The following is an 11,524-nucleotide window of genomic DNA, read 5'->3' as shown; positions in this document are numbered from 1 at the left end:
AACAGAAAACAAACTCTATGTTCACAGGAAATGACCATATGATGTGGAGGGAGTAAATGCAGTAATTGGCCCTAAATGCAATGAAGTCTCTTAATGTAAAACATAATGTCATAAAGGATCTAAATGGCATAACAGCAACACTTCACATTCATCTGTGGATGTCAGTGCATTGTAAATAACTTTTAACATGCATAAAAAGTTAAAATAGCATGCAATGTTCGTCAGTGGTGAGACATTCAAAGGGATAGTTTACCCAAAAATAAAAAAATCTGAAGATTTTTAGAATGTTTGTAACCAAACAGTTTTAGATATCATTGACTTCCACTCTATGGACAAAAAAACAAAACAGACATTTCTCAAAATGTCTTCTTTTATGTTAGAAAGTCATACATGTTTGGAACAACATGAGGGTGAGTAAATTATGAAAGAAATTAATTTTTTGGTAAAAAATGACATATCACGTTCCCAAGAGTTAATATGTCATGGCCATGACAAAACTAAGTGAACCGAAGACATCCCCTCCCAGGCACCGTATATATGTACCATGGTAATATAGCTTAGTCTTAAGCTGCTGGGGTAAATGTGTTGCAATTATGCCAAAAATCATTAGTATAATAAGTAAAGATCACGTTCAATCAAGATATTTTGTAAATTGCTTACCGTAAATATATAAAAACTTCATTTTTGATTAGCAATATGCATTGCTAAGGACTTCATTTGGACAACTTTAAAGGTGATTTTCTCAGTATTTAGATTTTTTTTATTCAATTTTTTATTCAGTATTCAAATTATTATGCACCCTCATATTCCAGATTTTCAAATAGTTGTATATCGGCCAAATATTGTCCGATCCTAACAAACCATACATCAATGGAAAGCTTATTTATATTTGAAAAATTGACACTTAAGATTGGTTTTGTGGTCCAGGGTCACATATGGTAATTGGGGTACTATGAAAATACTATAGTGTAGGAAAATGATTGACTACCATGGTAGCCACTAATTTTTTTGCAGCAAGAAGCAATTAAGATTAAAGACAAATAGCTTTCTTTGAGCTATCACACGAATTAACACTAGAAATCCCAGAGTTTTTTACCCCTCCTTTAGCCAAGTGGATGCTAACTGGCTAGTCTTTTGGCTATCATTAGCATCAATTCATGTGTAAATGTGGTCATTACCTGAGCAATCTGCAGGGGGGTTGGGGGTGTGTGTGTGAATGGTTGCTGGTGGCTTGTTTGTATGTGTGGGGGAGGGAGGGCTGCTAAAAGCAGAGAACTTCATTGACCATGTCTCACATTGGCATAGCCAAGTCAGCAGTCTTCTCCATTATTGTTGTTTCAGCGAAGAGATACCCAGAATTTATACTGTAGGGATGGTCATTATTTGAAACTCAAATGTAAATATTCTAATATTTTGAGATACTGATTTTTGACTTTCATCAGCTGTAAGCTATAATCAAACAAAAAACAAAAAAAAAACTTTTGAAATGTTTTACTTTACATGCAATGAATCTAAAACATATGAAAGTTTAACTTTTTGAAATAACTTACAAGAAAAAATGAACTTTTTCACAACATTCTAATTTATTGAGATGCACCTGTATATTTAACCGTGGTAATATTTTAATCCCGGTTTGTACTAAACTCATCTGGTGGGTTTGCTGCCAAAAAGCTCTTTTTTCAGTTTCTTCTGACCATAGAAGCCAGTGCCATTTGAAGTTCCAATCGTGTCTGACAACTGAATTTGTTGGAGTTTGTTTTTGGATGAGTGAGGAGAATTTTCCTTGAAACCCTCCCGAACATGTAGGTGATGTAGGGGATGTTTAAATGTTGTTTTTAGGTTTCTGACCCAAAGACTCAACTAATCTTTACAATTTTACAGCTGTGTCCTCTTCCAGGCAGATTTTTAACATCTTTAGTTGATTGGAAAGAATTTTTCAATGCTTTAACTAATTTCTTATTCTGCACATCAGAATTATATTCTTAGGTTTTACTCCTTGTGATGGATGATTAAGGGAATTTGGCCTTTGTGTTCCTCATATTTATAATCCTGTGGAACAGGAAGTCATGGCTGGACAATATCATACTCTTAGTCACCCTGGTGTGCTAAAAAATATAAATATGAATGGGAATATATGCACATACACGTACATATATAGCTACATATACGCGTGTGTGTGTTATATTACACAATTCAAGATAAGGGGGCAGGGAGGGCTGCTAAAAGCAGAGAACTTGATTGACCATGTCTCACATCGCTGTCACTTGCGCATAAACTCCTTAGCCGGAAAACCACCATCCTCGGCACAGTCAACAAGATTCGCCGGGAAATCCCTCAATCCGCTAGACACACAGATCGCAATGAATTCACCACTCAGGTATGTTGCAGGTCTTTTGTGGTTCTATGTTTATGTGTTTCTAATTTTTAGAATCAACACCGCCAAGTGTGTCATTGTGTGTAAAAGTGCTATGAAAATAACAATTTATCTTATTTATTAGGTGTTTTCAACCACTGCTGCTACGCTGACGGCGTATGCGCCCAAACGGAAGAAGACCGTCTACATTCTTAGCAGCATGCACAGCGTGATTCAGACTGATAATACCACCAAAAGGAAGCCAAACACTGTCACCCTTTACAACACCACAAAGTGCGGCGTGTACTCACTCACTTTTTAATATCATTTGTAAATGTGTACAAATGGTTGGTTTCTTTTTTATTTTATTTTGTACTGTTTTTATCAATAAATCTCAGCAACAAAGGAAAAAAAAAACATGTGTGTTGATTTCTCCCTAAGATGGCAAAGTGAAACACCAGTTTCCTTGAAGTGGCTCAGCATGGCCCCACATTGTTTACATAACAAAAGCAACTGTTCACAGCCAATTAAGGATATTAGCCTAAAGCCTTCCAGCCCATCGGCTGTCCTGCGGGTTTTATAGGTAGAAAAGCCAAATGGCTGCTCTCTGGGACTTCTAGTGTTAAACCATCAATCAGTACAAAACAAGCTTCCTTACACTTCCTTACACAAGGTTTCAGTCACTCGTACGCATAGATAAACACCATCGAAAGACTACAATTAAAAGTTTAACTTTTCATGCACAACTGTACTGACCTACTTTCCGTTAAAGGTGCATGCATGTAGAAGTATAATGGAAAACAAAATAGTTTTGACTCCCATGATTACCGATCAGTGGTCACTTCCTGAGTGTAGATGAATCTCTGTACAGACACTGCTTCTTCACTCTCAGTGCTCAGTCTCTTCCGTGAGGAGAGGCTTGGATTTATATTTGGTGACATCACTGGACCCTCCACCCTCCACTAAGCCCAAATTCATTCCTATACATTGATACAACCTATAGAGTGAATGAGAAACCGAGCTGTAATTGACAGACATCACAGCTCCGAACGAGAGACAGAAGAATGAAGGCTTATTTGGCCATTTTCCCTAAAGCTCCAACATGATTTCATTATATAATGCCTTGACGTGCCCAAAGACTTCCCTTCATACAGTATTCAGTATTTTCAGTTTATTTGGCTGCCAGGACAACTTTGTCATTTTTTCAATTTATATGATCATCAGTATATAGAAATTAATTTTTAATCCAAATTTGTTGTTCATTACTCCTTTATCATTTCTTAATGTTGCTCCAGCACACAGTCGTTGACAGGGTGGGATTACAAATTTAGACTTTTTTTATTTTCTTTACTCTTTTTATCAATGTCTGGGGAGTATGCTCTACTGTAGCCATTTGGACTAGTCATAACATAAGACCAGTAAGAAAAAGCAGATCTGACTAGTAAGATAAGAATTGTTACTAGTAGTAATCACAAAAGATACTAGTGTCTAATAAATAACTACTAGTACCTAATGAATAACTACTAGTGTCTATTAAATAGATACTAGCATCTAATAAATAAGTACCAGTATCTAAAAAAAAATAAGTACTAGTATCTAATTGTTACGGTATTAGTGGTTGTAGTCAACTAAAATAAAGGGTCAGGAGAACGAAGTAGCATCAACACACTTTAAACCTTTAATAAACATTAATCCAAGACAAAGACGGTACACAAACTGAAGGCTTATAAAGGACAGGAAACAAAGGAGCAAATAAGATGATTAATAAACACAGGTGATACGAATGAACGATGATAGACTAATAATGAACTAATGAGAAGAACCGGAACAACACCAAATATGGGCAAACAGAAACCAAACCGTGAAACTAATGAATAATACATTTATTAGTTTGAATAATAAGCCTCCTGAACAATAAGCCTCCTGTCCTAAATTATTATTCATATGAATATGAATTATTATTATTAATAATAAATGGTAATATTTATATAGATACTAGTCACTATTGCAATAATTACTAGTCAGAAATTAAAAGATGATATCACAAACAGAATAACTACCACTACCTGTTAATTTGGAGATATCTTCAATCTCATAAAGACTAGTTGTATTAAGAATGTATTTGGAGATATCTTAATTCAAACAAATCATTACATAAACATGACTACTTCTCAACCGTCCAATCAGAGTCCACATGGCAATACAATACATTAATATGCTGAATTGATTTGATTGTTAAGTAGGGCTAACTGGCTGTCATGGTCAAGCAAGGAGAGGAAGCAATAGCAGGTAAGTGTTCAGTGTTTATTAAGAGTAGGATGGCTACACAGACAGAGATGTAACCGGGCTGGGTGACACAGGAACCAGATGGGCCAAGTGGAACGGAGGTGAAGTGAAGAGACGGGTCCGTGATGAGATGAATAATCCAGAGCGTGACGAACACCGAACACACAACGTAGAGCACGACAGGAACACAGGAACACGATAAACGGCGAAGATCTCGAGAGCTGGAAACAGAGTGACACACCACGGGAAACATCCACAACGATCTGACAAAGGACAGGAAAAACAGATGAGTATTTAAGCGGTGTGGTGACGAGCTGCAGCTGGCCTCGAAACGAGGCACAGCTGCGTCGCTGATGATCGGTGACAGCTCGACCACACCCACACACACACACACACAACAAACGCACATGGTACAGGACGAGAAGGAAACAGTGAATGAGCGAACCGTGACAGTACCCCTTCCCCTAAGAACGCCTCCTGGCGTTCCCAGGTTCTCCTACCTGGCGATTGTAATCATCGATCAGGGAGTGATCCAGTATGTCTCTCGCAGGTACCCAACTTCTCTCCTCTGGACCGTAACCCTCCCAGTCCACCAAGTACTGGAATCCGCGTCCCCTCCGTCTAGAGTCCAGTATACGATTTACCGAATAAGTGGGTTCCCCGTCTACGAGTCGCGGCGGGGGGGGAACCGGGACTGGCGGATTAAAAGGTGAATGAAACACGGGTTTGATTTTGGATACATGGAAGGCGGGGTGAATTCTCCTGTACACTGGAGGAAGTTTGAGGCGGACTGTCACCGGACTAATGATCTTGGTGACAGTGAACGGGCCAATGAATTTGGGAGCAAGCTTATTGGAGACGGAGCGGAGAGGAATATTCTTAGAAGAAAGCCACACTTTTTGACCCACGACGTAGACGGGAGGCTTAGACCGGTGGCGATCGGCTTTAGCCTTGGTGCGCGCTCCCACTTGGAGTAGAGTCTCACGGGCTCTCGTCCAAGTGCGATGACACCTCTGGATAAAGGCGTGAGCGGAGGGAACCGCGACCTCGGATTCCAGACTGGGAAAGATAGGTGGCTGGTAACCTAAACTACACTCAAACGGAGACAGGCCCGTGGATGACACTGGTAATGCATTGTGGGCGTACTCCACCATAGACAGTTGCTGGCTCCAAGAGGAAGGATTCTTGGAGACTAAACATCGCAACACTCTCTCCAAATCTTGGTTGGCTCTCTCGGTCTGGCCATTGCTCTGGGGGTGAAACCCGGAGGAAAGACTGACAGTCGCCCCCAGCAGTCTACAGAACTCTTGCCAAAATTTGGACACAAACTGGGGACCCCTGTCGGAGACCACGTCTACCGGGAGGCCATGTAAGCGAAAGACGTGGTCTACGACAGTTACCGCTGTCTCCTTGGCTGAGGGTAATTTGGGCAAGGGGATGAAATGGGCTGCCTTCGAGAACCGGTCCACCACGGTCAAAACAACCGTGTTGCCCTGAGAGGGCGGGAGGGCGGTAACAAAATCTAGCGCAATGTGGGACCAGGGTCTCGAAGGGACAGGCAGCGGTTGGAGCAACCCATCTGGGGGTCGATTGGAAGTCTTACCGATGGCACAAACCGAGCAAGCCAACACAAAATCGTGAATGTCGCGAGCCATGCGAGGCCACCAGAATCGTTGCTTAACCAAAAAGCTGGTGCGATTGACTCCTGGATGACAAGCCACGTTGGAGCAATGCCCCCACTGGATAACGTCAGACCTTAATTCCTCTGGCACAAATAAACGGTTCGGTGGGCAAGCGGGCGGAGGCGTTACCCCTTCTAGGGCCGTCTTGACCCTCGATTCGACCTCCCATGTGAGTGTGGAGACGAAAAGCGTCTCGGGTAAAATACACTCGGGAGTAGACGGGCGTTCGGAATGGTCAAAAATACGAGATAAAGAGTCGGGTTTGATGTTCTTGGAACCCGGGCGGTACGAGAGAGAAAAATCAAAGCGACCGAAAAAAAGTGCCCACCGAGCCTGCCTGGAATTCAATCTTTTGGCAGTTCTGATATATTCTAAGTTCTTATGATCGGTCCAGACGATAAAAGGTACCCCCGACCCCTCCAACCAGTGACGCCACTCCTCCAACGCTAACTTGACTGCCAACAACTCTCTGTTACCAATGTCATAATTGCGTTCGGCTGGCGATAAACGATGGGAAAAAAACGCGCAGGGATGCATCTTGTCGTCCGCGGAAGAACGCTGGGACAGAACTGCGCCTACCCCCACCTCTGATGCGTCGACCTCCACCACAAACTGACGTGAGGGATCAGGGGCTATAAGGATGGGGGCTGAAACAAAGCGGCCCTTCAGTTTGGTAAACGCTGCCTCGGCAGCGTTAGACCACCTGAACGTAGTTCTGGGGGAGGTCAAAGCTGTCAGAGGCGCGGCTAGTTGGCTGAAGTTGCGAATGAAACGCCGGTAGAAGTTGGCGAAGCCCAGAAACCTCTGTAGGGCCTTACGGGAATCTGGATTTGGCCACTCCACCACAGCCTTAACCTTGTCAGGGTCCATGCGCACTCCCTCGGACGACACAATGTACCCTAGAAACGGAACAGACTGTGCATGAAACGCGCATTTCTCCGCCTTGACAAAAAGCCCATTCTCTAGCAACCTCTGAAGCACTCGCCGGACGTGCTGCACGTGCTCCTGGAGAGATGAAGAAAAAATCAATATGTCATCCAGGTAAACATATATGAACTGATCAACCATATCTCGCAGCACGTCATTGACGAGTGCCTGGAAGACTGCTGGGGAGTTGGACAGCCCGAAGGGCATGACCAAGTATTCAAAGTGCCCCCTAGGGGTGTTAAAAGCAGTCTTCCACTCATCCCCCTTCCTGATGCGGACCAAATGATAAGCATTACGTAAATCCAATTTCGTGAAGACGGACGCTCCCTGCAACCTCTCGAAGGCTGAAGACATCAACGGCAAAGGATAGGTATTCTTTACCGTGATGTTGTTCAACCCTCGGTAATCAATGCAAGGGCGCAGGGATCCGTCCTTCTTCCCCACAAAAAAGAATCCCGCCCCCGCTGGAGACGAGGAAGGGCGGATGAATCCGGAAGCTAGGGAATCAGAAATATATTTCTCCATAGCCTCCCTTTCTGGGACAGAAAGCGAATATAATTTGCCCTTAGGCGGAGACCTACCTGGCAGTAAATCTATAGCACAGTCGTAGGGACGATGCGGAGGAAGAGAAGCTGCTCGAGACTTACTGAACACTTCCCTCAGGTCCTGATACTCCGAAGGCACGTTTGACAAATCCACTGCCTCCTCCTGAAAAACAGAAACAGACACAGACGGACAGGCAGACACAAGACAGGACTTATGACAATGATCACTCCAGGCTAAGATGGTGTTTAGGTTCCAGTCTATCTTGGGGTTATGGGAAATGAGCCAGGGGTGTCCGAGGACGACGGGGGCAAGAGGGGAGTCCATGATCATGAATGAGATGCTTTCAGTGTGATTGCCTGAAGTGATTAACGTGACAGGTTCAGTGACAGTGGTAATGGTGGGCAGTTCCTGACCACTGAGGGCGTGAACGGAAATCCTGTGAGTGAGGGGTTTGGTGGGGATCTGAAGTTTGTGAACAAGTGCATAGTCCAAAAAGTTACCCTCTGCCCCGGAATCCAGAAGAGCTTGACCGGTGAAGGAGTGAGTGGCCCATCTCAGTCTTACCGGAAGGAGGGTAGATGACGTGGGTGAGGTCTTTCCAGCGGAGATCCCACCCGATAGTAGCCTCACGCTTACTATCGGGCTCGGTCCTTTTACCGGGCATTTATCCAGGAAGTGTCCAGCCCTCCCACAGTAAAGGCATAGTCCCTGGGATCTCCGCTTTTCCCTCTCCTCCCGGGAAAGCCGAGCTCGCCCTACCTGCATGGGTTCGTGATCGTAGACGGGGCTGACCGCGTCCCCGCTGCTACCCTGCTGACTCTGCAACCCACCAGGGACTCGGGTGGCCTGGACGCGGCTCTCGACTCTGGCGAGCCGTGCGTCCACCCTTAAGGCCAGGTCGATGAGTCCATTGAGTGTGGTGGGGAGGTCCAGGGTGTAGATCTCCTTCTGGACACGGTCAGCCAGCCCATGCAGGAACATGTCCCACTGCGCCTCCTCGTTCCAACGGCACTCCGCCGCCAGGGTGCGGAACTGGATGGAAAAGTCAGACACGGATGACTCACCCTGGCAGAGATCGGCGAGTATTCCGGCCGCCTCTCTCCCGGCGACAGCACGATCGAATACTCGCTTCATTTCCTCCGAAAGTGCCTGGAACGAGGTGCAGCACGGATCTAGATTCTCCCACACCGCCGTTCCCCAAAGTGCCGCCTTGCCCGTGAGCAGAGCCAACACGAATGCCACCTTGCTCCTCTCCGAACTGTACGTGCGTGGTTGGAGGGCAAAGTGCATCGAACACCTGGTCAGGAAGGCTCTGCAGAATCTTGGTTCCCCGCCGTAATGCTCGGGGACGGGCAGGCGGGGCTCAGGTTGGAAGGGAGTCTCCACCGGGATGGGAGAAACTGACGGCGTGAGTGACGCAGTGGGAATCTTTAGCTCCTGGAACTGCTGGGTGAGCTCGGACACCTGTGTCACAAGAATCTGAATAGCGCAGCCCACGCTATTCAGGCTCGCCTGCTGTGTAGCCATCCGCTCACTGCTCTTGGTGATGAACCGTTCTAATGCCGCGGCAGAGGCACCCGCTGCTTCCAAGGAACGGTCAGATCGTTCTGTCATGGTCAAGCAAGGAGAGGAAGCAATAGCAGGTAAGTGTTCAGTGTTTATTAAGAGTAGGATGGCTACACAGACAGAGATGTAACCGGGCTGGGTGACACAGGAACAAGATGGGCCAAGTGGAACGGAGGTGAAGTGAAGAGACGGGTCCGTGATGAGATGAATAATCCAGAGCGTGACGAACACCGAACACACAACGTAGAGCACGACAGGAACACAGGAACACGATAAACGGCGAAGATCTCGAGAGCTGGAAACAGAGTGACACACCACGGGAAACATCCACAACGATCTGACAAAGGACAGGAAAAACAGATGAGTATTTAAGCGGTGTGGTGACGAGCTGCAGCTGGCCTCGAAACGAGGCACAGCTGCGTCGCTGATGATCGGTGACAGCTCGACCACACCCACACACACACACACACAACAAACGCACATGGTACAGGACGAGAAGGAAACAGTGAATGAGCGAACCGTGACACTGGCTTTGTATGTTAGTTCCCTTGTACAAAAGTGCAAGTATTATTAAGTTCAGGATATATCTGGTCTAAAAAGTTACTAGTAACTAAAAAATAAGAACTCGTTCTATTTTGTCTTAACAAGAGTATAATTAACAAGAGTATAATTAAATACTAGTCACTACTGAAATAAGACCTAGTATCTAATAAATAATAACTAGTATCTAATGAATAAGCACTAGTAGCAAAATAATAAGCACTAGTAGCTAATGAAATAGGTATTAGTACTTAATGGAAAAGGTACTAGTATCTAAAAAATAAATACATTAAATTAGATACTAGTGTGGCTAATAGATTAAATGTTAAAACGGCTTGCCATACAGCTCTCCTTCACTTGTCTGAATATGAGGTTTCCAAGTGATCATTCCTTGTAGTGAGCACATATATGATGATAACTCACTATGGTGATGACCAGAGGCAAGAGAGGATGGAGAACAGGTATGCATTCAGCTGCTTGTGATAAAGTATGTCATGGCAGGTGACGCCCACATCCTTTATCTTATAAGAACCTGAGAGGTTTGCGATTGTAGTTAAGCTTTTCTGATGAATCTCTATCTTACTTTCACTCTCTGTTGTTTAAGTGGTAAAATATTACTTAATTCCCACCATATTTCTGATATTATAATCTACATATTTCTGATATTATAATCTACATTATTGTATTTTAAATGGTATAAAAACCTGTTTTTGACCTCATAAAAAATGTACATGGCTGTGGGGACGAGCAGTTTTCTGGTGCTTGGAATTCTTTATAATTAATTTAAAAAACAAATATTGCCACATTGATGGCTCAAGGAGGTCTAATTGTTCAAATAACATATTGTTTCATTTTAAAATATAAAGAAATTGTAACCCTAAAGTGTTTTTCAAGTGTAATATTTCTGTAAAGGCTAGGGACAGAAACCTTGACATTTCCATAGAATGACCCTTTATCCAAAACTTACAAATGAGTATCAAATTACTCCAAAGTCAGTCACAATACCAGGTTTATTATACAATAATAATCAAGTGCTAAGATTATCACAAGATTTGATGCACATCTTTCTTATTAAATCGTTGTTTTCCACCTTGTACCCGTTACAACTGATCACTTAAGACAATTTGCTGTAGGCCTATTCCACATAATATGCAGTAAAACAATAATAGGCTACAATATGATTCGTTAACACGTGAGCTTGCTGTTCTTCTAAAATGAATCCGGGAGTACAGTTCACAAACCCGCAGGAATGGATTGCGAAAGCAACATTATTGAGTCATTCATAAATTACATGTGATTTTGTTTAGTTGTCTAATTTTCTTCAGAATCATGAGAACCACAACTTCCATTGGGGAAAAAAAGAAAAAAACTCAATTCATCCAGAATCATGCAGTTCTATTTTGCACACAAACAGCTCTTAAAGAGTCCAGTTTTTATGTAGCATGTTGATTTTGATTTTTGTATTCAGCTCCAATAAATGGTTTGCAAAAAAAAAAAAAAAAAGACACAGGATAAATGTTTGATATCATTATTTAATCACATTGGAATCGAAAATAATCGAAGAAGAATTTTCAGAGCCTGAAAAAAATCGGTATAAATACGTGTTTAATACTGCAAAATACGC

The sequence above is a fragment of the Barbus barbus genome (genome assembly GCF_936440315.1).
Source record: "Barbus barbus genome assembly, chromosome: 36".
Taxonomy (NCBI): domain Eukaryota; kingdom Metazoa; phylum Chordata; class Actinopteri; order Cypriniformes; family Cyprinidae; genus Barbus; species Barbus barbus.
Note: the sequence above shows the minus strand (reverse complement) of the source record.